Source organism: Anabrus simplex, chromosome 14 (genome assembly GCF_040414725.1).
Source record: "Anabrus simplex isolate iqAnaSimp1 chromosome 14, ASM4041472v1, whole genome shotgun sequence".
Classification (NCBI taxonomy): Eukaryota; Metazoa; Arthropoda; class Insecta; order Orthoptera; family Tettigoniidae; genus Anabrus; species Anabrus simplex.
Genome location: NC_090278.1, coordinates 15,647,819 through 15,674,128, shown reverse-complemented (window position 1 = coordinate 15,674,128; position 26,310 = coordinate 15,647,819). Strand labels below are relative to the sequence as shown.

Below are 26,310 nucleotides of genomic sequence, written 5' to 3'. Positions count from 1 at the left end.
TTTGTCCAACATTTCTTCAGTTACTCATTCCTTTCTTATTTCCCTCCTCCGTTTTGTTCCCAGAACTTCTTTTGCTGTATCTTTAAGATTGTTTCTAAATCTCTCCCATTTTTCTTTAACACAGTTAGCCTCATTTACAGTTTGTAGTCTTTCAACAAGCCTCTCTTCTAACTCTACAACATTTTTGCTTTCTTTCAAGTTTTCAAGGCATATCACTTCATTGCTCTTACTTATCCTAACTCTTTTTAATTTAATGCACAGTTCTGCAACAACTAGGTTGTGATCAGAACATATGTCTGCTCCTGGATAACATTTTGCATTTTAAGCCATTTCTATATCTTTGTTGTATCTATTTGGTACCTGTCTCTCATTAAATAGAAAAGTCTTGACTGAAATACTGGAAGTCACAGAGGGAAGAATTCTTGGAAAGATCCTGGGTTCAGTACTAGAAGATGGAAAATACCAGAGCTCTACTCCCCAATGGAGTGGCTCTTGTACTGTGCCAGGGAAAGGAGGCTGGCTTTCTATGGTCATGTGGCAGAATTGTCTCCCAATCGCCTGTTTACCTTCTAGCGAAACAAGAAAATCCATATCAAACCTCTGACAGACACAACCTAAAGAAAGTTCACTGAAGAAGGAAGGTGCCCTCTTGTTGGAGGAAGGAAATGAGAAATGTGACAACACTGGATAACAGTTGAAGAAGTGTGAGCTCAGGTAGATCTATTAGAAAAAATACAAGAAGGAGAAGAAGAGTGGCAAGCGTGTTCTCTCTGTTGCACTCAATGGCGGCTGCAGGTGACTCGGCCATTCTATATCTTATCGACACTTCACCTTTATCTTATCTCCCCAGTGCTCCTCACGACAGATGTGGAGTCTTGTTGTCGAGGAGTCTTGCCTCATCCAAGAACAATAAAAGGAGCCACGCATTCTAGGTCTTTTGGTCTTCGGTAGTAAGAAGTCTTCGCAGCTAGTCACTGCCTGGTCTCCGTGTTGTCGGGAGCCTCTGTCTGTAAGTTAACTTATGTCCACTAATATTATAAGCAACCAAGCGAACCGTTTCAATAATTCTTCGCCCTTGCTTCCAGATTATTATTAAGATATATTTATATCGAGTGAATCATTGCGCCTTTTCTTTGTTGAAATTATGTAGCCCGCTACGAACTAAATGTATCTAAGTCCCGTCTTACTCGACATATTACAACAAATTTACGTACACGTAGACTGGTATAGGTTTCTCTGTGCAATACAAAAACCGCACTGAAAACAGTAATTAAGGCCCACCTTAAAAACACTGTACCCTCTGATGTAGACCGGAGACATATTTATGAAATGTTACTGTACTGCACTGTCCACCTGTAGAAAACTGTGTATCTGAGTGGCTCGACAATCATTTCCTTTCGAGATTAAATGGCGAAGCACTATCACAGATGACGTGATGGTTTGTGACCTATTCACTGCCATACTGGACACTCTCGTCTCATTGCAACTGACATAAGAGGTTATTTCTCTATGGTACGTAATTTTTACTGTAGAGTGTTGAGGACCACTTCGGTCTCCTGGTGAATACAGAGTTATAACGCGCAAATCCGCACGTTGTAAGTAGCTGTGTGGAATTATGTGCGGTGGAGTTTCATGAGCAGGACGTTTGTACTCCGACAGGCTTTTCTTCAATGAAGATTCGATACACTCCTGAAGTCTCAGATATACTCATAACGCTGCATCCCTGGTTCTTATCCTGGTCAGTGCATTCAGAACTTATGAAATATAAAGCTATTAAGCCAGTGTTGTCAGAATGCCTGCGGTAGTCGGTTTAAAATATTTAATATCGGAATAATTTCTAGACAATTCGTGCGACAGCATAACGCCTTCGCCTACTAAACTGCTAACAATTAGCGAAGCTCTCACGAAATAAATCAACGCCGCCTAGATGAAAAAGCCTTCCAGTTCAATCATGATGTCACTGCTTGTAGGTGAACGCTACCTACGTGAAAACCGAGAGAACCAATAACCAAATCCAGTTGAGTTCCGGGCAAGGCTTCCACCACATATATTAATTTTCATAATAAATAACATGTGATGATAATATATAAAAGTAATTTAAAATTGTCCGACTCGTTGGCTGAATGGTCAGCGTACTGGCCTTCAGTTCAGAGGGTCCCGGGTTCGATTCCCGGCCGGATCGGGGATTTTAACCTTCATTGGTTAATTCCAACGGCCCGGGGGCTGGGTGTATGTGCTGTCCCCAACATCCCTGCAACTCACACACTACACATAACACTATCCTCCACCATAATAACACGCAGTTACCTACACATGGCAGATGCCGCCCACCCTCATCAGAGGGTCTGCCTTACAAGGGCTGCACTCGGCAAAAAATAGCCACACGAAATTATAATTATATTTAAAATTAACAGTTGTTGTAGTTAGAATTTCAAAGTTAGCAATTCAATTTTAATTATGACGATCGTAAGTTTCTCACAAAAATATAGTTTTTTATTTTTTTAATTACAACAGCACAGTAGTTTGCTCATGTTAGACGTACTGTAGTTTTAACATTTTACAATATATTGATTTTATATATAATTGAAAATACACATACCATATTGATCATTCCATGTGAAATCAACGAGTATCACAATATAACCCTCAAATTTTTGAACAATTCTTTAGGTAACTTACTTGTTATAAACAGCCGTAAAGGCATTCAAAAATGATACATCTCCCAGATTAATTATCTCAAGAGTTATTGATAAATGAATTACTAAATATTGCTAAAGTTAGCGATGCAGCCTTTCACGTATTTTATATATCTTGGGTTATGCTTAAGAATTGAATAGAGTTTCAGCAAATTTTCAAGGTCTTTAATTTTATGGAAATTTCGAGTACCATATGACGTTGAAATTTTAATTTTCAACCAAAAATATTAAATGCATTTTCAGTTTCTCAGAATTCTATATATGCCTATTACATTTAAAAAATATATTAATTCAAATATAGCCAACATATCCAGAATGTCTGATGTTAGAACTCGAAAAATTTCTTGATAGTTGCTATTTATTTTGTTAGGTGGTATGTTCATTTAGGGCCTTTGAATTGATGAGTTAAAATGAGATCACGACACTGGTGAGTATTAGTTCTTTCTAACAGGAAACTCTGACTTATTTTCATAATATTTCCTATTTCTGGAATACAAGATACTGCTTTACCTATCTTCACAATTATTTTCATAACCTAGTTTTCTTCAATATTTATATTTTCAATATCATTTGGCACTTTGTCAGAATCTCTGAACAGAAAAATAACATTCTGATTCTTATCAACAACTGACCACTTACATAACTTAATCCCTCAAGTAATTCATCGAATATTTGAAAGGAATATTTTCCCCTGAATTCATTTAATTTCCGTAATGCTCCTGCTTCATGCTTTTCTTTCTCTTCAGATTGTGCATGTCGATGGAATGTGGATGTCTTGTTCAAATATGATGGACAGTTTGCAAGTTTACATGGTACAGGTGATTTAGTTAACTGTGGTCAGTGGCGTATGCTGAAGGCTACCAAGGCTATCGGTGAACCCAAACCTCAAGTGAGGACGATGGAAACCTAAAGTACATTATAATGTAAGCATCTGACACGTTCTTCCATTTAAAAAACTTGAAAGCAGTGAGAAAAAAAACGTCGCACGTGCTTCTGTGCAAGGCATCGGAAACTGATCTTGCAGCTTATGCTCTGTGTCCCTCTCCCCACGACCCACCTCGCGCGGCTTGCTGCTTTATGTCAGATAGGAGCGGGGACAGTGGGGATCGCCACTGCTAGCGTTACTCATCGTATATACTTTCTCATCTTATAGATAGCAGAGTGCCGGTATTCCACTCCCATTTACTTCTACATACCGGGCGAGTTGGCCGTGCGTGTAGAGGCGCGCGGCTGTGAGCTTGCATCTGGGTGATAGTAGGTTCGAATCCCACTATCGGCAGCCCTGAAAATGGTTTTCCGTGGTTTCCCATTTTCACACCAGGCAAATGCTGGGGCTGTACCTTCATTAAGGCCACGGCCGCTTCCTTCCAACTCCTAGGCCTTTCCTATCCCATCGTCGCCATAAGACCTATCTGTGTCGGTGCGACGTAAAGCCCCTAGCAAAAGAAAACTTCTACATCCTTGTAGGAACACACTGCAAGGCTCATGTTATGGTAGTAATATAGGCCTAGTTTTTTCTCATAGGTAAATCTGCTAAAATGAAATGCAATCTTTCAGGTTTAGTGTTCTCTTTGGTTGCTTGGAACTGAACGCGTTATCATAGGTCGGACACCATCACTGATATCCTGAGGAAGTTAATAAACCAGTAAACGATGTGTACCACTACTAGTAATGATGTGAAATTCAACATTTTGACTTTAATAATAATAAGGGTGCTCGGCATCTGTATAAGCTTGGTGGTGACATAATGTGGGTGAAATGAATGGCGAAGACGTTATAAACACCCAACACTCCCCAATCCAGGAGAATTAAGAGTACAATGGGTTTAATTCTGAGAACTGAACCGCGGCTATCGGGCCAGAGACAAACATTCTATCCATTTAGCCACAAAGCCGGACTTTAAATTGCTAAGCACTTTAATTCGCTAAAACTTAGGCTACCATCTCCACTTATCAGGGGTTGATTATTGACAGTACCAGAGGTCAGGGTAGTAGCTTGTAAAGCAGCCTTGACAACACAGCAGGCTTCTGCGTTGGCTGTTGACTGCAGCTCATAACACTTAAGGCTTGACGTTCACTAAACCAACCATCGAAAAGGGGTAACCCAAATCTAGTGGTAGCCTAGGGCTTGGTCCCAACATACGCCACTATTAATGGCACCGTTAATGACTTCCCAGTCTTTGAATATACAGCTTTGGATTCCTAAAATATGCAATTTTTCATGAAGTTTAAGTGACACACCTGTGGAAAATTAATACAATGGCATTAGCTAGGTAAATTGCGAGAACCAAATAAATTATTCAGATACCTAGCCTAAATGTGGTGTATTTTAAGAACCTTCTGCAACAACACAGGGAATGATAGAACGTCATTTTTTGTCTATATGAGTCGGTTTAACTACGCGAGACGGGTAAGTAATGTAGATACCTGACCCCTATCATGTAAACATAATCCCATTGCTAAACCTCTCATTCATATGTACATGACATAAAACTGCTCATATATGCGAGAGAGCAATATAAAATAAGTCGTGATAAATAAACTCAATAACTGTACTCACCACCCAATTCTTTGTATGTTCAAAATCTTTCCTCTTGGTGCCTCTTAACGAATTGTTCCTCATATCTTCATTTTGGGAAAATTCAAAAACATGCACTTTGTTTGTAGTATCGTATTTACCTTTGCAATTAGGGACATTATTATAGGCACACTTTATCAGCAATAACCTGTTTAAACCACGGTAGCTAAAGAGAGACGGTAGGTGCCACGCGCGGCCGGCCAGGAGCGTGTGACGTCAGCGGACTCTAGTCTGCCAGGCGCTGTAACTTATCTTCCTTATAACAAATACGTTTATATTGTAATATAATATTTTCACATGAAAACCACTAATAAGTCCAGAGCACAAATACTCTTCAGATAGTTGAAACATCTTGACGAACTGCAGTAACCACGTGGCGATCCTCTTCTTTCTTCTAGTACGGTGAACGCTGAAACTGACACAAATTTTCAGGAGATATTCCACACACAAATGCGTCGAGTTTTATAAATGAACAGCACGTAAATTGGCCTGCGAAAATCTGCCACTCGTTGACTGTAATACTGTAAGAGGGTAGTAAATTTATAATGCCGCAGAGATGAAGTACTACAAAGTCCAATAATGCCTGCGTCGTGGAAATCCAGGTAGAAGAATGCAAGTAAGAGAGCGTTTCTTCGGAAAACTTGAGTATTTAAGCGTTCCTCAAGGAGGGTGTGTCTCCATAGCGACTCGTAATTGGCCGTCGTCTTACACCTGATAGGTTATTACAATTCTCGAAAGTACTCTCAGTCGAAGATTTTGACACGCGTAATGCACCTTGCGGTGGCCTTGAAAGTTCCCACTGGGTCATGTGATACAGCTGACTGGTCAACCACAAAATCAATACTTCGCTCTCGGCTGGTGGAATTCGGTTCCGTGCATGCAAATACGTCTTTGTAACACAAGACTGGAAATATTTCACCCGTACTTATGAAATAATAGCCTCTCATTTTAACACACAATAAAATACTTATTGTAGGCCAAATTTGAAGCGGACATCATCTCCCTTGGTTGGAAACGATTTAGTCGGTAAATTAAATCATTAGCACACAGAAATATAATATTAGAATGTACCCTGAAAATTTGCATTTTACAGTCATGAAGTTACACTATTTTCCTGTTGTATCTGGTAAGCCATCTCAGAACGTATCCTCCTATTGTCAACTTCCAGAGCAGCAGCTAACAAGCGAAGTTGTCCCAATACGATGGCCTGCAGATCCTAACATTCGAGTTCATTCAAAATGCTAGAATTCTATCTATCTTCAACGATTCCATTTGATGGTTTTTAATGGAACCTTGGTCGTGCCCCTCACTACTAAAATTTCCTCTTCTTTCCCTCTGTTTAGCTTCCTGGTACTCTAAACTCTCGGCTCCAACGATGTCTGGATTGGTGTCTTGTTCATGTATGGCGCGCTTCCATTTACCTTTCTCTTGCGCGGATTTTTTTTAGTTCCTGAAGATATTTCTCCCTTTCTTCTTGCCGCCAGTCTGTCTTCTCCTCTGGTTGCGAGTATTGGTGTCTCTCCTTCATCTTCCTCGATCGTTGTCGTAGGGTCTCCGTCTATTATTCCCGTTGGAATAATCCCAACTTCCTCTATTCCTGAACCTCGATCTAGGAGAACGATCCCGCGATGACCTTCCTTCCGGAGCTCTGTTCCAGTTTCTCCCTTGGTTATTCGGAGTTCTCTCATCGGACCTCGTCGCAGTAGCCCGAGAAACTTGTTGTTCGGGGCTGATGTTACGCCTAGGTTGTTCTTTCGACGTCATATCTAGCTGCATGAGAACCGCCTCAGCTTGGATTGCCGACTGAACATTAGAGGCAATCATAATCCTCTGAATCTCAGCTGTTAACTCTCTCACTATTACTTTGACGAGTTCTGGTTCTGACGGAGTTGTGTCTATCTCTCTGAGTTTCCGTAATTAACTACCGAAAAACTCAGAAAACCGTGTCGGGGTAGATGAGGCATATTTCTTGGCATATATATATATATATATATATATATATATATATATATATATATATATATTCTGAAGGTGTGAGTTCCAATATTTTTCAAAGAATGCTCGCTTAAAGCCCTTGAAGTCGTCAAATGCGTATCTGAACGCTGCAAACCACGTAAGAACAGAGTTTTCTAGGTAGCGTTCTGTTACACGCAACTGGCGCTCTGGTGGAATCTTAGCGTCCCGGAAATAATCTTGGAGCTCATTAATAAAACTCTTAGGAGTAACTCCCTTCACGTTATTCAAATTGTTCGGTTGGTCTTCGTGCAGTCTAATGATATTCACGACCTGCGTCTGACCCGTGGTGTTCATTTGATTCGATCCGCTGTTTTCATGGTTAAGAAATGGGTTGGCGTTACTGACAGGGTTGACAATATGCGTCTTTTCTAGGAGTAGAAGATGTGATTTCTCCAGACGTGTGTTTCTCTAGCTGACTTTGCTTCTCAAGCAGGGTAGCAGCAACTTTCACCCTGAAGTTTTAGCATTTTTATTTCCTGATCAAGGTCCTGAATTCCTCCTTTGAGTTCCTGTTTACAAACTTCGGAATTATCTCTGACCTTCTCTATCTCCTGAGTAAGCGTAGTTTTCACGACCTTGAGAACTTCCTGGGTTCCTTCTATTGATTCATTAAAATATTCTAATGGCTCAGAAGTTGTGACTTTAGACAACTTAATCTCGGCTATGACTCCCTTTTCCACTTGTTTGATAGTCTCATAAATACCAGTAAATTTCTTGCCCCATGCTGATTTAGCAGCCGCGAGGTCTGCCGTATTATTGTCGATTTTCCCTTCGATATTTTGAAAGTTTTTCTCGACCTCATTCTTATATTTATCCAGCCCATGTAAAATGCCTGTCTGCACATTTGCCAGTCTTTCACTAAACTCGTTCGACATGGCCGACATGGATTTGGTAATACCTTCTTGAATCTCGCCCTTAAGGTTCGAAATATTTTGTTTAAGGGATACTGGTTCGCTCTGAACTGAGGCGAGTTTCCCGTTAAACAATTTTACATCCGTGTGAAGTTTTTCTATACTCTCATCAGCCCGAATCTGATCTGCCTCTAAAGCACTTTTGAGGTCCTGTTTCAGCTTAGCCTAAGCCTCATTCAATGCCTGCCTTAAATTGGCCTCGTTATGACTAAAAGTCTCGGTCATGTCCTGTTTTAACTTGGCCTGAGTTTCATTAACTTTCCTTCCTAGAATGGCTTGATTTTCACTAAGTTCCTGTCTTAAACTGTCTTTTAGTTCTTGCTTTAAACTAGTTTGATTTTCATAAAGTTCCTGCTTTAGACTATCTTTGGTTTCACTATGTTCCTGCTTTAAACTAGCTTGGAGGTTAGCCATCGCCTCCTGGCTTCGGCGTTCCATGTCCGCCAAGAAATTCCGTAAATCCTCCATAATTACCGTATCACACAAATGGCTGCCCTAACAATCGGGAAATAACGAGCAGAATGTAGATTTTCGGAGATCCAGTTCATGAAATAAGTGTGGACAAAGTTCTTAACCTTAGGAGAAGATCTAAATTAATTTGCCATCGTACTCGACTGTCTAAATTAACTTTAGCGCAATATCGCCTGGAAATATAATTTCCCTATTCTCCATCAAGATTTTTGTTTATGGACAATACAACACAACCATGATCTAACTTTAACATGTGTGCTGTTAGCCACAAAAATCTGGGCAGATAAATGTCATGAAATTAACCTTACAAAATTAATTTGTCGCCGCATCTTGCTCATGTCAAACACAGGACACTACAAGATCGAGACCTCGTTAAATTCCACAACTGAGAAAGTTAATGAGCCATACAAGATGGAAACCATAGAGTTCCTTACGTTGGAAAAGCCAATCTCGAGCAAGCCATCTTTACCTACCCCTGTTATTCCCGACATTCTCAGCTGGAGAGCGAGAGTCCCAAGGGTGGACAGTTTGCTATCCGGTTTCGCTTATCTTTAAAGGCAGGGAAAGATAGAAGAACTAGCGACAATGATACAAAAAGATTTAAACAACAGGTTTTGATATTTATTTACAATTAGCACTCAGTAGAACAATTAAAAATTGATACTAATTAAATCTTAATGGTAATTCAAAATTAAAAATCTTCTCAGCCAGTTCCCTTAGATACAGCATTATTATTCTCCGACCTTTTGAAGTTGAATTACGCTGTAAACATAACAAACCTTTATTAGCTTACTTCTGGGTTGACGAAAAAAAAAAATTATGTTGGGAGGACCTCCTCCTAATAATACTGTAATTATTTACGAGTCGCTAAAACCAAATCTCACTGAGCTATCTAACTCGTAAATGATTCATTAACTTTTCCACTCCTTCCAAATGAAACTTTAAATTCATTAAGTCAATGAAATAAATTATGGCATCGTTTTTAACAAACTCTTCTCAAAAAATATATAATCACGTTGTCCTACTCGTGGATAATCTTACATTACATCGTCTCATTCATCAAACATGAGATCCATTGAACTATTCTTAAAAATTTATTGGGAAGAAATATTAGTTAAAGATGTCTCTATCAGACTTATTCAGATTAAATTATACTCGCACAATAATTATTTCCACGAAACTTCCTTCAATATTTGACTGAACAACGCGTAAAGTTAACCTTTAACATCGGACGTCTTGAAAAAAATTAACATTACAAGCTTTAAAATAACAGTGAACTTTGTCCAGACGATTGAAGTAATCCCTGCTTATTCATTGGTGTCGGATATTTTGACCTTGCCTCAACTTAATTTTAAAATAAAATTCACTACAGATTTCACTTCCAATAAATCAAAGTGGATCAAAGCAACTCAAACAACGGTGTTGATAACCTGGGCCCAACGTGATGAACATGTGGCCAGGTCAAAACCACATTTTAAAAAGTCACAAGTCAATGAAATCACTACAACACACACACACACACACACACACACACACACACACACACACACACACACACACACACACAGCATTCACACAAAGACTCACGAGTATTATTTACATTATTTACAACGAATTCTAGACTTTGAATTTTAGATTTTGATTTTTACCCTAGGCACATGCAATATCATGATGACGGTATCGGTCAAAAATCCATTTACGACTCTCAGAAATGTGATGAAAATCTGAGTGATCACTTAGTCAGAGATGATGAAAAGTTCACATCGTTGGTCATAATAATATCATCGGTTGATATCTGGAAGAATTGGCGTCTACAGATACGCACATAGTACAGGTCAAACATTAGCATTCGCATTCATGGTTCATGAGTTCCGACATTATTATTACTTAAATCTACATTCGTCAATCAACACGTGCCCCACATTTGAAGAAATTACGTTTCACCAAACGATTCTTCAAATATAATTCAATAAATTAATTCAGTAATTCAATAAATACAGTAAATAATCCGTCGAGATTCTGCCATATTCCACGCTCATATTCATCCTAATTGAACACATATTAACATCTTACAACAAGATCAAGCAATATTTAAACTCATGACCCTCACTCATTGATTTAACCAGAGCTGGAATTTCTATTATTAGACGTGCTGGATGATAATTTTACGTAAACCAGATTTCGACATAAACCAGATGACACTAACGCGCGTAAAATCCAACAAGAAGAAAATTTACATTGAAATCCGACGTAACAAACATGCCGTAAATCTGTCATACACGGCTTCCACATAGAAAATATTTTCAAAATTAAATTATCATTTACCGATGAGGACAATGATTTTTAAATAACACTGGACTATTAATTGGGACATTTAGAGTAATCGTAGAAGACACGCACACATTCTAGCTATTCTAATAGAATCCAATAATCACTCACACACAATGTGAAAACTCTACAATTTCCGATGTGAAAGACGATCAAAAATATTAACTAGTTCTGCAATTGTAATAGAAATACTACCACTAATGAATAAGTAAGCATTATTTCTACAAAGATAAACAGTAAAACATTATAAATGGATACTTAAATGTATGATGAAACTGGATCTTTACCGATGATCTGGAATTACTGGATCACATGTTGTTGGTTATCTGCTTCCGTCGTTATCTGCCCATGTTAGATGTCGCCTACATTTTAGTACACCATCGCAGCAGCCAAATCCATAGCAGAAATACTGTAGATTTCCTCTTAAGATAGGTGAGTCATCTTGAAGAACTCCAGTAACCACGTGGCGATCCTCTTCTTTCTTCTACTACGGTGAAGGCTGCAAGTGACAAAAAATTTTAGCAGATATTCCACACACAGGTACGTTGAGTTTTATAAATGAACAGCACGTAACTTAGCCTGCGAAAATCTGCCACTTGTTGACTGATATACTGTAAGGGGGTAGTAAATTTATAATGCCGGAGAGATGGAGTACTACAAAGTCGAATAATGCCTGCGACGTGGAAATCCAGGTAGAAGAATGCAAGTAAGAGCAAGTAAGAGCAAATAAGTCTGCAAGCCTCTGTGAATTTACTAAACGTCGCCAGAATCATCTATTTGCGAATAGTGCTTTGGCCTCATTCAGTTCTGTACGTCTTATCTTGAAATCGTTAGAAACCAAGTCTAAGCATCGTCGTCTTTGTCTCCCTCTACTTTTCGTACCCTCAATAACATAGTCCATTATTCTCCTAGGTAACCTATCCTCCACCATTTGTCTCACGTGACCCAACCACCACCACCACCACCACCACCACCGAAGCCGATTTATGCGCACAGCTTCATCCATCCATCGAGTTCATTCCTAAATTAAACTTTATCTCCTCATTCCGAGTACCCTCCTGCCATTGCTCCCACCTGTTTGTACCAGCAATATTTCTCGCTACTTTCATGCCCGTTACTTCTAACGGGGAGTTGACTCCCTTCATGGAGAACACTGTTTATCCCAACTGCGAGCTCACTGCATTAGCTTTACTACACCTTGATTCAATCTCACTTAGTATATTACCATCTTGGGAGAACACACAACCTAAATACTTAAAATTACCTACCTGTTCCAGCTTTGTATCACCAATCTGACATTCAATTCTGTTGAATTTCTTACCTACTGACATCAATTTAGTCTCCGAAAGGCTAATTTTCATACCATACTCAATGCACATATTTTCAAGTTGCAAATACAGCAGGCTTTCGGCACAATCTGCCATTAAGACCAAGTCGTCAGCACAGGCCAGACTGCTTACTACAATTCCTCATCCTCATAGTTTTTGAAAATTTCCTCCAATTTATTCATTTTGGTTTCTGCACTTAGATCGTCTGTAAGTAATTTGATTATTTATTTTAATTCTTCATTTTCGGCAAACACACTTCAAGGGCAAGTTATCTTTATTTTGGCTTTACTGTTCGTTAATTTGTCTACCGGCCGAGTTGGCCGTGCGGTTATGTGCGCGCAACTGTGAGCTTGCATCCGGGAGTTGGTCGGTTCGAACCCCCCTGTCGGCAGCCCTGAAGATGGTTTTCCATTGTTTCCCATTTTCACACCAGGCAAATTCTGGAGCTGCACCTTAATTAAGGCCACTGTCGCTTCCTTCCCATTCCATAGCATTTCCCATCCCATCATCACCATAAGACCTATCTGTGTCGGTGCGACGTAAAACAAATTGTTAAAAAATAATATTTTAAAATTTTTGCTTCCTGAGAAAGGTTATAAAGCTCACTCGCTTTCTCTACAGATTTTCTTACTAGCGATTCTAGAAACCTTTCACAGTCCCGCCTTTCGGCGCGTGTGTTTCTCTCTGAATTTTCTGTTGATGCAGAAAACGTGGTCATGTTTTAGGAAGGAACTGTTCCTTTTTTCAACAAGCACTTAGAGGGAAGACCTAACGGTTGATATTGTAAATCTCTTTCAAAATCTGCACGGCATTTTACAGCACAAACACGACATGTACACTTTCACTTATTCACCAACGATATGCACAAGTTCATTCGCAAGCCTCGAAAGTAATAAAATAATTAAAGGAACAATGTGCAGACAACAGACGAACAGCAATGCACCGAACTTCAGTGCTTAGAATGAAAACACCGACAACAAAGAGAATATAGACTGATATTAACGCGCCAAACAATGCGTACTGTAATGGGAAGGACGGTCCAGTGACGTCACGACCATGGCAGTCTACTGCGCATCCTTCTCGTGATACCTACCGTCTCTCTTCTAGCTACCGTGGTTTAAACTAATAACATTAAAAATATTGCGTGTTCTTATAAACAAGACCAAGGAAAACTACTAGTGATGTCACCAGCCTAAAGGCTTTGTAATCCAGGTGGCCAAGCTTTGTGACGACGTCATGCAGCTACTGAGGTCATGTTTTAACATAATATACAAACACCTCTAGTAAAGAATATAGGGTACAAACTCTGTCTGTTTGAGAATGGAATTATTCTAAAACGGTGGACGCTTTCACTCGGTTCGGCGCAAAATGTAGGTGCTGAGGATGCATAATTGAGCGCACCTAACGGAGAAAGGTTGCAATATACTTGGTGTATCAAAATAATTGCTGTCATAGCCACTGGAAGTTTTCATGTGACGTGTAGAATATTGTTAAAAGCAAAGCAAATCACAGTTATCTCCGTACAGGCCATGGAGGCCCTGGGTGGGGTAGAGTGGTTAGCTCTAGGCCCGGCCGCCTTTGCCCCCAGCAATTAAACTGGTGCTCATTTTTTATGTAGGCTGAGTGAGGCAGCCCCTATAGATTATTATTATCATTTATTAATTATTATTATTATTCGTTGTACACTTCAAGACTTGATTCAAGCCACTGAAGAGGGAATTTCTGTTGCCCATTTCTGGGCAGACATTGTGTGAAACATGTTATGTGACATAAAATGTATTCTGTTTTATTTGTATATAATACCTTATTTATATTTTTAAGTTTCTCAACACTCTGACACGAAATAAATTATTATTATTATTATTATTATTATTATTATTATTATTATTATTATTATTATTATTATTATTATTATTATTATTATTATTCCTTGTGACCGTACTGGAAGGTAGTGGGCAACTGTGAGTACTCGACATAACATTCACAAACGCACAAGTCAATACAAATGGATGATCTGATGTTGAAACAGTCTGCATGTGATATATCTCCCGTAGAGAGGACAATGCGTTAGTCCTATAACTGAAGGTTGACTCTAGAATGATCAAGCGTTGATGGTGCGGGTTCGTTACAAAGATCTGTCCGAGGACACTTACTGTAAGCTGACTGCGATAACGTGGTTCCCAATTACTTGGTTTCAGTAACAGTCTCGTCCTCTGTGAACTTACAGTGGTTTGAATCGCCAAGTAATGTACGAGCTGTATTGTTTCACTTATCCTAGACTGAAACTTCTATTAAATTTACTCGGTCATTCTCACCAATGTGGCTCTGATGTGTGGTCAAAGTACCTGCAGGTGTCTAGACTATGATCACTAATATCACGTGTCACCCTAAACTACACCAATGTTTTGCGGCATGGCAGATCGCCGCATACTATAGTCAGTAGCAGGCACTGATTCTATGTTGGAAGCGATAAGTACCGGTGACTTGCGGCGAGATGTGTCCTGGCACTGCTTCATGTAGATAACGGACTGGTTAAAACAAATATCTTAAGTCAGAATGTGGCACCTCTCAAACCAAAGAGTGTTTACTTCAGTAATGGTCTTGCTAGCTTACTGGCACTGCTGTGGACAATGGAGGGGTGGTGTTTTTAATAAACTGTATAAAATAAATCCAAGCACCCCCCCGCCCCCGGAAACTAAATTGTCCTGTGTGTGTCTCTCGGTGGGAAATGATGGGGTTTATTTCTATAAGGGTGCTTCCTGCAATATGAGATGAGGGAGTCTTACAGGCTACCAACAAATAATTGTTGCCTGTATCAAATCTCGGCAAGTTGGATGCTAAATTGTGTGGCTTCCAGGCGGCAGATCTTGTCCGTTCTTGTATAAACGATATGCATTCAGAGTAGAACGAGCTTCTTCCAACAGTGGGTCTGCTACACAGGAAGACGGTGAATCTCTTGACCTCTTCTTATAATTTACAGTTCGTTATAGGCTACTGCATTTCTTCACAGACTGTCTGAGGCTGACCATTTCCCCATTGTATTTGCTTACTTTTTCTAATTCACACAATAATGGCGTGTGGCTTTCGAAGGGGCCCGTGGTCACCTTTCATGTTCATAGTTGGTTTGTAATTTCAGTATTGTTTGTTTGTTTTGCCACAAACTGTAACTGTTGGTTGTATTCTACTGCAGCTGTGTTCCAAATCATTGAGACTGACAGGGTTTAAACTAAATTTACGCACTTTTTAATTCAACAGTTATTGCGAGAGAAGAGAAAAGCTGAGACAAGTGACCAAGCTGTGCTATCGGCCACCATTTCCTGCAGCTACTGACGTTACTCCATCTCTGTGCACCCCGGGAAGATGAATACGGTGAGTATGTTTGGAATATGGCCAGATGTGTGGGGTGGAAATAATATTATGAAATTCCATATATAATATAGACATTATTATTAATATTGTAGGATGAATTAGTTCTGACTTTGGTCTATAAAGGGTATACAATTAATGCACTTCTTGAACGAGCTATGAAATAGATTTTGTAAATGTTCTTCACATTCTTTTAAATATTTTTGAAGACCTCGCGGGCCGCGAGATACGACTTCGCGGGCCACCATTTGTTAACCCTGGTCTAGTGGATACTACTCAGGCTGGTTATGATGTAACGGGTTCATACCTTTGACGGAGTGGGAAGTAAGGAATTTGAAGGGATTGGAAGGGGAACTGAGTGCGGAGAAGATAAAGCTGTCATTGACTTAGGGTGGGGCCACGTGCTATTGGTAGTACTGTAAATCTACAACGAAATGAAAAATTAAATTTGAAATAAAGAATTCAATTTGCCATTCGTTTCATTCAAATTATATTCCGTTGATTTATGTGAATATGTATGTTTCTAAGATTCTGAGTAAGGGGCCTTTTCACGCTAGATTAAGAATCCTTATATTTTGTTCGACTTATGTGTAACTGTGATTGGATACTTTCATATGAATGTCCATGGCTGAGAAGCGGTTATATCTGACGGCATTTAAATGTTCTTGGTATCTTCTTACAAAATTACTCGCATCAAATACTGTCCAGTTCTGTCAGCTGACTTCTTACTATTTAAGCATCAAGAGACCACATCTGGCGTACATGGAAGATTTTACCTCAAGTTATGAAGACGTTTTAACAGTCACATCATATCTGGAAGTGTTTCAATTATTACACATCCTACTGAAGATCGAAATGTATTTAGATGTGATAAGTCTAAATTTTAAAATTTAAATGTGCCTTGTTTATTGATTAGGAAGGTAGATTTAACAATACATTATTGTCATAGTGTACGAATTACCAGTCACCTACCTTGCATTCGGGAGATAGTGGGTTCGTACTCCGCTGTAGTCAGCCATGAAGATGGCCTTCCATGGTTCCCCAGTTTGAAATAAGGCTTTTCCTTAATGAAGGCTATATTTGCTTCCTTCCCATTCCTAGCCTTTTCCTATCCCATTATCAACCTCAGGCTTATCTGTAACGGCACGACGTGAACTTACTCTCTAGAAAATAATACTGGTGGGGTATGATGACACTAGCATTCCTAGGGCAGAGGGTTATTACTTATAAAAATAATCGAAAACGCAACATGTTAGTGTGAAATCCACTATTTCTGGGCTCTCTGAGATGAATTGTGACATCCGGATGCCGTTTAAGTACACATTCAGCCTCTTAAGAAGCATGGGGCTGAGAAAGGGTGAATATAAGAATGTCCAAACAGACCGAGATTAGAGTTGAGTCCACAGTTTTCGCTGTCCCTTGGCTGATTGGTGACAGACTCTGTGACAGTCTGAATTGTGTGCACGTACGTACATCACTTATATTTGTTATTCATTTTAAATGATCAGCTACTTCCCAGAAAACCCGGGCTGCAAAAAGAACGAAGTATGATTAATGCGAAACAAACAAATATTAAAACGTTAAACGCATCATAAAAATTACTGGAAATTTCAATAGTTAGTAAAATATAATTTAACTTTACAAAAAAAATGTAAAAAATGTGCATCACTGGTTTAACAGCTAATAAAAATCATAAAACTTAACATTTAATTAGGTACCCGGGCAATACCGAGAAGTGCAGCTTGGGCATTGGAGTGTTCAAAACAGCAGGACAGGCCTCTACAATACTAACAACATCAATGTTTAATTCATCACCTTAGAGTTCCTCATTCACGACCTGGCTCCAGAAATACTCGGTCTAACTATTAGGTTACTAGAACAACTACAAAAAGTTCCTGTGTCTGTAGCATTTTGTAACTGAAAACATTTCTTTTCAGGTAATTCTGGAAGTGGCCAGTTCCACTAAAAGTGCCCCCATCTTAAGAGGACGATTGGCTAATAAGAGGTGTTACTGTTTGTTGCAGACACGGTGCGAACTGTGTGCGACACTCTATGAATCACTGGTGGAACACGTGGACATGGGGGAGTTTCAGCTGAGAGAAACCACCGAAGTGGATCATGGACTAGAGAGGGAGAACAACCTGAGGATGTGGGAAGTAGTACTGAAAGAGAGAGAAGTGATGATACAACAACAGGAGGAAGCGTTGGAGATGAAGTTAAAGAAGATGGAGAAATCATGTAAGGGTACAGGAGAGAAGCAGGTGGAGACTGTGTGTAAAGTCAGAGATAAGATTATTGAGCTGCGAAAGTTGGCGTGTGAGAAGAGAGTGAAACTTTCCCGCCAGCGAGATTAGTGGCGTGACAGGGAGGAAGGCCAATTGTGGCGGGAGATGCTTTCCCAGTACGATCCAGGTCATGTGTTCGTTGAGCAAACTCTTAAGTGGGCAGCTGAAGAGGGATATATCAATGTGGTGAATTTCCTTCTTGAGAGAAATGACTCTGAGGACTGGAAGCGCACTGCATTGAACCATGCTGCAGAGAGGGGGCAGCTGCACGTCGTGAAGGCTCTGATAGAAGAGGAAAAAAGTCAGGGCCGAGAGGACTGTCTCTCCTTTGGATGGTGCGACATAGATGTGAACATCGGCATCCACAGTCGAGGACTACCTGCGCTGCTCTTATCAGCCAAAGAGGGCCATGTGGAGGTGGTGAGGTACCTGGTGGAGGAGGGAGGTATGAGTGGGGAGGTGCTGGGCAGTGATTTCATGCCGTTTGCTCAGTGGGGTAACATCGATATAGTAACGTACCTGGCGGAGGAAGTAGGTATGAGTGTGGAGGTTCTGAGTCTTGCTCTCTTACCAGCTGCTCGCTGGGGTCACCTCGATATGGTGAAGAAACTCACCAATCTAACCCACATTCGTCCCAATGTTAAGACTAGGAATGGTGATACACCACTACATTTGGCTGCTCGGTGGGGTCACCTTGAGGTAGTAAAGCACATCACTACTCTAGACCATAGTAGTATTAATGCTATGAATAGTGATGGTCACACTCCACTACATCTGGCTATACGAGTAGGGCACCTTGAAGTAGTGAAGCACCTTACCACTCTGGACCACACTAGTCTTAATGTTCAGACTAATGCTGGCAACACTCCACTACACCTCGCTGTAATTAACGGTGACCTTGAGGTAGTGAAGCATCTTACCACTCTAGACCACACTAGTCTCAAAGCTAAGACTAGTGATGGTGACACTCCACTCCACGTGGCTTCTTGGAAGGGTCGTCTTGATGTAGTGAAGTACCTAACCTTTCTAGACCACACTAGTCTCAATGTCAGGGATGGTGGAGGTTACACACCACTACATTGGGCTGCACGTTATGGTCACATTGAAGTAGTGAAACATCTCTCCATGCAAGACCATAGTACTCTGAATGTTAAGGACAATTATGGACACACCCCATTACACGTGGCTGCACAGTGCGGTCACATTGAAGTAGTGAAGCATCTCACCAGTGTAGATCAAACTAGTCTCAATTTTAAGTCTCTTGGTGATCACACTCCACTACACTGGGCTGTACGGTACGGTCACCTTCAAGTGGTGAAACACCTCACGACTCTAGACAACACTCTTATCAATACTAAGAATAGTGACGGTTTCACTCCACTTCACATAGCTGCACAGCGCGGATACCTGGAGGCAGTGGAGCACTTCACCACATTAGACCACTGTAGTCTCAATGTTACGACTAGTGATTGTCGCACTTCACTCCACGAGGCTGCAGTGCATGGTAACCTTGAAGTCGTGAAGTACCTCACCACACAAGAACACACTACTCATAATGTTAAAACTAGTGATGGTTATACTCCACTACACCTGGCTGTAAGGGAGGGTCACCTTGAGGTAGTGAAGCACCTCACCACACTAGACCGTACTAGCCTGAATGTTAAGACTAGTGATGGTTATACTCCACTACACCTGGCTGTAAGGGAGGGTCACCTTGAGGAAGTAGAGCACCTCACCACACAAGATCGTAGGAGCGTCAATGTTACGAATATTGAAGATTACACTCCACTCCACGATGCTGCTATGCACGGTCACCTTGATATAGTAAAGCATCTCACAAAACTTGACCATATTTTTCTCAATGTTATGACAGGTGATGGCTACACCCCACTACACTTGGCGGCCCAGTTTGGGCACCTTGATGTAGTAAAACACCTCACATCAGTAGACAACATTGTTGACAATGTTATGACCAGTAATGGTTACACTCCACTACACCTAGCTGCGCAGTTTGGTCACCTTGATGTAGTGAAGCACTGCACAATTCTAGACCGTACGAGTCTCAATATTACGACTAATGATGGTCACACTCCACTCCACGAGGCTGTAATACACGGTCACCTTGAAGTCGTGAAGCACCTCACCACAGAAGACCACACTATTCACAATGTTAAGACTAGTGATGGTTATACTCCACTACACTTGGCTATAAGGGAGGGCCACCTTGAGGTAGTGAAGCACCTCACAACACTAGACCGTACTAGCCTCAATGTTAAGAATGGAGATGGTTACACTCCACTACATTTGGCTGTAAGGGAAGGTCAACTTGAGGTAGTAATGCACCTCACTGCACAAGACCGTAGGAGTGTCAATGTTACGGCTAGTGATGGGCTCACTCCACTCCACGAGGCTGCACTGCGCGGTCACCTTGATGTAGTGAAGCACCTTACCACACTAGACCATATTTTTCTCAATGTCATGACAGGTGATGGTTATACTCCACTACACCTGGCTGTAAGGGAGGGTCAACTTGATGTAGTGAAGCACCTCACCACACTAGATAATTATAGTGTCAATGTTAAGACTAGAGAGGGTTACACTTCACTACACCTGGCTGTAAGGGAGGGTCACATTGAGATAGTGAAGCACCTCACCACACTAGATCGCAGGAGTCTCAATGTTAAGACTAGTGATGGTCGCACTCCACTCCACGAGGCTGCACTGCACGGTCACCTTGATGTCGTGAAGCACCTCACCACACTAGATAATTATAGTGTCAATGTTAAGACTAGAGAGGGTTACACTTCACTACACCTGGCTGTAAGGGAGGGTCACATTGAGATAGTGAAGCACCTCACCACACTAGATCGCAGGAGTCTCAATGTTAAGACTAGTGATGGTCTCACTCCACTCCACGAGGCTGCACTGCACGGTCACCTTGATGTAGTGAAGCACCTCACCACACTAGACCACTCTAGTGTCAATGTTAAGACTAGTCACTTTGAGGTAGTGAAGGAACTTAGCACACTAGATCGCAGGGGTCCCAATGTTAAGTCTAGTGATGGTTACACTCCACTACACCTGGCTTCATGGCGCGGTCACATTGAGATCGTTAAGTACTTCACCACATTAGACAGCACGATTTTCAATGCTAAGACTAGAGATGGTTACATTGCATTGTACCTAGCTATAAACAAGGGTCACCTTGAGGTAGTGAAGTACCTCACCACACTAAATCCCACTATTCTGATTAATAAGAGTAGTAATGGTTGGACTCCACTTCACCTGGCTGCTCGGCGTGGTCACCTTGAGATAGTGAAGTACCTCACCACTTCAGACCCCTCTATACTCAAATATAAGACTAGTTATTCTCACACACCACTAGATGTGGCTGTACTATTTGGCCAAATTGAGGTAGTGAAGCACCTCATCACAGTAGACCCTACTCTTCTCAATATTAAGACTAGTGGAGTTCGCACTCCACTACACGAGGCTGCTCTGCGCGGACACCTTGATATAGTGAAGTACCTCACCACACTAGATCCCACTATTCTCAATGTTAAGTCTAGTGATGGTCGCACTCCGCTACACGAGGCTGCAGTGCACGGTCACCTTGAGGTAGTGAAGCACATCACCGCACTGGACCCCACTATTCTCGATGTTACGACTAGTGATGGTGACACTCCACTACACTGGGCTGCACGGAGTGGTCACCTTGAGGTAGTGAAGCACCTCGTCACACTGGACCCCACAATTCTCAATGTTAAGACTAGAGCTGGTAACACTCCTCTGGCCGTTGCTAAATTGTCGGGTCACCACGAGGTGGTACGCTTCCTAGAGCAGTGCTCAACAAAGAAGAAAGTTACTCGGAAAATACAAAGGTTTACACGACAACAATAATCTAGTGTGGCTCCCACTATCTGCAGTTCAGTCGCTACATACTCCTCGGAGGGTAGGAAAGTCAGTACTACAACAGTGAGGGACCCTGCCACAGAATGGCACTTTTGTGTTGTGGTGCGAGCTGGAAGTTGAAGTTCTGACGTTTGTACCTATGTAAAAAACTTATTGTAAGATAATAAAACTGTAAAATATGTGTTTGTTTTGTCCCCAGAACAATCTGCCTTGTGATTAAATTAGCTGCTCACTGCCTCCTTTGTTCTCGGGTAGTCCGGAGCACGTGCTGATTTCTGATGCATTGTGTGTTGAGTACAGTAACAGGTTTCTGTAGTGATTTAGGCGCGATTTCTTCAACTTAGGTAATGTTAACTAAAAATTGTTATTAATTTAACACTGCGGTTAAAAGTATGCAGTTTCACGAACACATTTTTAATATTTTTACGAAACTGAAAACAAATTAAAGCATTCCCGTAAGATATCTGAACGCGTTTGGCGGTGAGCATCCTTTGTTCTTTACATAAAGCATCCTCGTGGTGTGTTGAAGTAGTATTTTGTCACACATGGTTGACATTATGAGAGGTTATGGTTACCGGAGACCGCTAGGACATAAACATGACAAGTAAGAGGCAACAAAAGCGTTATAATAATGATTGCGAGACAAATGTCGTTATTGCTTCAAATTGAAAGTATGCGCGTGTGTTTAAAAAATGAATGAATATCACAACATTCGGTATAGTCTATTCTTATATGCGTGCAATCTAAGGTCCCTACATCACCGGGGAAAGGTGATAATTGATAAGTACTGAATGATTTTCGGGCATTGCGGGGAAAATAGTGTAATGCCTTGTTAATGCTTCAATGGCAGCAGGAATTCTTTAAGGGATTCTACACACTCTTGTCTTGCACTCGTGAACATAGTTGCCTACAGTTACATGAAACATCTAACAAGGAGAGATCAGACTCTGCGGTCAACAGATTTCACCGAGCTTCAATATACCTGTGGGGGGGGGGGGCACTCAGCAGTAACTCGTGTATAAGTGTTTAGGTCAATACGCTTTCATTTTCGGAAGAAATTAGGTCAAATGTCATGACGCAGGATCCGCTGAAGGTAATGGAACACTAAAAGGCGAATTTTTTACTTAAACATGTCAGGTCCTCAACCTAACCCTTTACTGCATGAATTATTTTTCGTTTTCGTTTGGAGAAGAAAATTTCAAGCTTCAATGTTCAACTTACGTTCAGTGTTTTAGATTTACCAGCAATTCTTAACTGGGGCTAATAGCTTAACACTCGTATGTGATGTGGATTGCCATAACGGGGTATATATACGATTTTTCACGATTTCATGCTAAGATTTTCACATTCAAAGAAAAGGCCGAACATTACTGCCTACTGGCCATTTCACGCTAAGCTTTTAACATTCAAAGACCGAACATTACTGCCTACTGGCCATGGGTACGTGATGCAAGGCGCAAGTATACTTGCACGACCGTAGGTCGGTTATGTCTTTGAGGTTGAGCCAGAGGTACTCCTGAAGCCTGTGATAATGTGATGGGGAGGGCCCACGGAAAATAAACGGTGGTTGGTACGCGTGGACGCTGACGGGGTGAAAGGAGCACCTTTGGTTGTAGGGCTGTTTTGTCTTATGTTATGTGTAAAAAATAAACAAGGCATCACTGGTATATGTCTTTAAATGACTGTACAGTTGAAGGTGTGCTGTAAAACTACCTCTGTCCACAATCTATTTACATTTATACAGGTGAAAAGTTGTATGTTGCCTCGGGCAACAGTATGCAGTAAAGGGCCAATAATATCTGAAAAATTGATGAACCCCGATTCCAATGTAACACATATATTGAGTTACATCACAGTCAACCAGAGTGCTGGCCTAGTTGTGACCGTACTTGCCTGAAAACCTCGTAGATGTGAGTTCGTGTCTCATTGTAGATATAATTCTTGTACAAAATAAATTAATATTTGAGGGAACGTGAAGATAATAAAGGGAATAAAAATATTACGCAAATTGCAGTACACTTTATTTTTACATGAAATTAACATAGGCCGAAACTTCTCACAGTTACTGCTGGATCTCTTGGGTGTGTGTATATATATGTTAATTTCTTACCTTCTTTTCTTTCTTTCATAGTCCAATTACCCTCCAGAGTTGGTTTTCCCCACGGACTCAGAGAGGGATCCCACCTCTACCGCTTCAAGTGCATTGTCCTGGAGCCTGAGACTTTGGGTCGGGGATACTACTGAGAAGGTGGACCAGTACCTCGCCCAGGCGGCCTCACTTTCTATGCTGATCAGGGCCCTTATGGAGGAATGGGAAGATTGGAAGGGGTAGGTAATGAAGAGGGAAGTAAGCGGCTGTGGCCTTACGTTAGGTATCATCCCGGCATTTGTCTGGGGAAGTGGGAAACCACGGAAAACCACTTCGATGATGGCTGAGGGGGGAATCGAATCCCCTCTACTCACTTGATCTCCCAAGGCTGAGTGGACCCGTTCCAGCCCTCGTACCAGTTTTCAAATTTCATGACAGAGCCGGGAATCGAACCCGGGCCTCCGTGTGTGGCAGCTAATCACACTAACCATTATACCACATGGGCGGACTACATGTTAATTTGAGGTAGAAAATAAAGTTCACTGCGGTTTGATTAATGTTTTTATTTTCATTTTTACTATCACGTTCCCTCAAAAATAATTTGATATTTTTAAAATCGTAGCTGCGGCTGGATTTGAACTCACGCCATCGCGGTTCATAGACAAGTACGGTAACAACTCGCTCACCGTCCGCTTGACTATATTGCAACTCTCCAACTATATACACATTGATTTGGAATCGGAGGATTCATCAATTGTTCGGAGATATTACCTTACTGACCTGGTATGTTTAATAAAATGTGCCCGCCTGTGAGTGTTCTATCACCTCCACTCTGTCCGAAGTGGATCCTGCCTCGTGATATTTGTCCTCAATTTTTTGAAAACCAAAAGCGTATTGACCTATATCCTTATACACGAGTTACTGTTCCTGTTCAGTGTCCCCCAACAGCTACATTAAGCTCGTTGAAATAGTTTGGACGTAGGGTCCGACCTCTCCTTGTAAAAACTATAAGCAAGTGCTGCACTGGAGATACTGATAAGCTTCAGTCTGTTGGAAACTCTAACATTTTTTCTACTTCTTCTAGTACTTTAGTCATTATGGCTTTGGTAATTAGATATCTTTGTAGAAATCTGTATTCCGACAACTCTAAAAAGTCGTTTTTTCTCAGTATGGATTTTCCTCAGTTTATATATAGTCTTCATAAAGCAGGAATTTTAGCAGCTCTTAAGATATTTAACACAGAGCTGCTGCCATGTTAATTTAACACAAATATTACCAGTTTGTTCCAGTCAACAATTATTGGTGAGACGACCATGTTGTTGAATTATGTGTTAAGTCTCCTTAACAGCAGTGTTAACACTTGTTGATGAAACTGGGCCTTAGTACAGCGCAGTAACATGTGAGTGAAGTGGTTGAACCGCTCTGGAATATGGAAGTTGTACTAAAAGTTGAAGACAGTCAGCAGCGTAGATATTCTAGGTAAGTTTACTTGAGACCAGACACTTAAATAATCCTTTAAAAATGGGGTTAATGTAGGGGAGGCTTGCGTATTTGCTATTGGGCACGATGTCGGCCGCGCGCAACAACCTACTGCTAGGACTCCCGAGACAAGATGACCGCTATACATTGGTTATATGAAACTGACTTTAAGGATCTGGGCCACGGAATATTGTGAAACCTTGTTCTTATAGGGTAACTTCGGAGAACTACATTAGGAGCCCACAAATTGTAACTTATGACCAGTTAGTTTATCACCCCAAATTTAAGGTACTGAGGCTAGCGTTGCTAGACAAATGGCTGCTATACTCTATTGGTATAGAACTAACTAGACAACTACCTCACGGGCTCACAACTTGTAAATTATGACCTGTTAGTTTTATCCCCCTCACTTTCGAGAATTGAGGCAAGGGCTGCTGAGCAAGATACCTGCTCCACCCTATTATTTTAGATTTAACCCTAGAGAGCTATCTGAGGGGCTCACAACTTGTAATTTATCACCTACTCGTTTTATCAGCCTAACTTTTAGGGAGTAGGAACGGGCTACCAGGTAAAATGGCTGCTATTCGTTCCCCTTATGGGGCTAACGCTGGAGGAGCTGCGTTAGGGATCATGAGGCAAGATGGTCACTACACATTGGTTTTATACGGCTAATGGTGAAAGTTCGGCAGCTACGTAGGTGGATCAAAATGTAAGTTGCACTGACGCGCCACAGCAACGCGCTGTGTGTCGCAAACGTGGGCACCGTGGAGAAAGGACAGACACTGCCCACACTTCTCTTAGACAGGTCGCTGTGGTGTCTCTCCTAGTATTTTGTGAATAGCGGCCAAATGC

At 41.1% G+C, this 26,310-nt stretch overlaps 1 protein-coding gene across 5 annotated transcripts in view; it reads left to right on the top strand.

Moving 5' to 3' along the window:
* Window positions 1-922: 922 nt before the first annotated feature.
* LOC136885366 (zinc finger protein ZFP2) overlaps window positions 923-26,310 on the top strand; it is a 138,131-nt gene continuing 112,743 nt past the window's right edge. Inside the window, exons 1-4 of one of the 5 annotated variants that reach the window (XM_068230373.1) lie at window positions 923-1,009; window positions 15,583-15,696; window positions 17,718-17,931; window positions 24,022-24,218. The gene's annotated coding sequence lies outside the window, so the exon portion shown is untranslated. Of the gene's footprint in view, window positions 1,010-15,582; window positions 15,697-17,717; window positions 17,932-22,859; window positions 24,219-26,310 lie in introns of those variants that run through there. The other 4 variants (XM_068230375.1, XM_068230374.1, XM_068230376.1 and 1 more) reach the window with 4 other exon arrangements.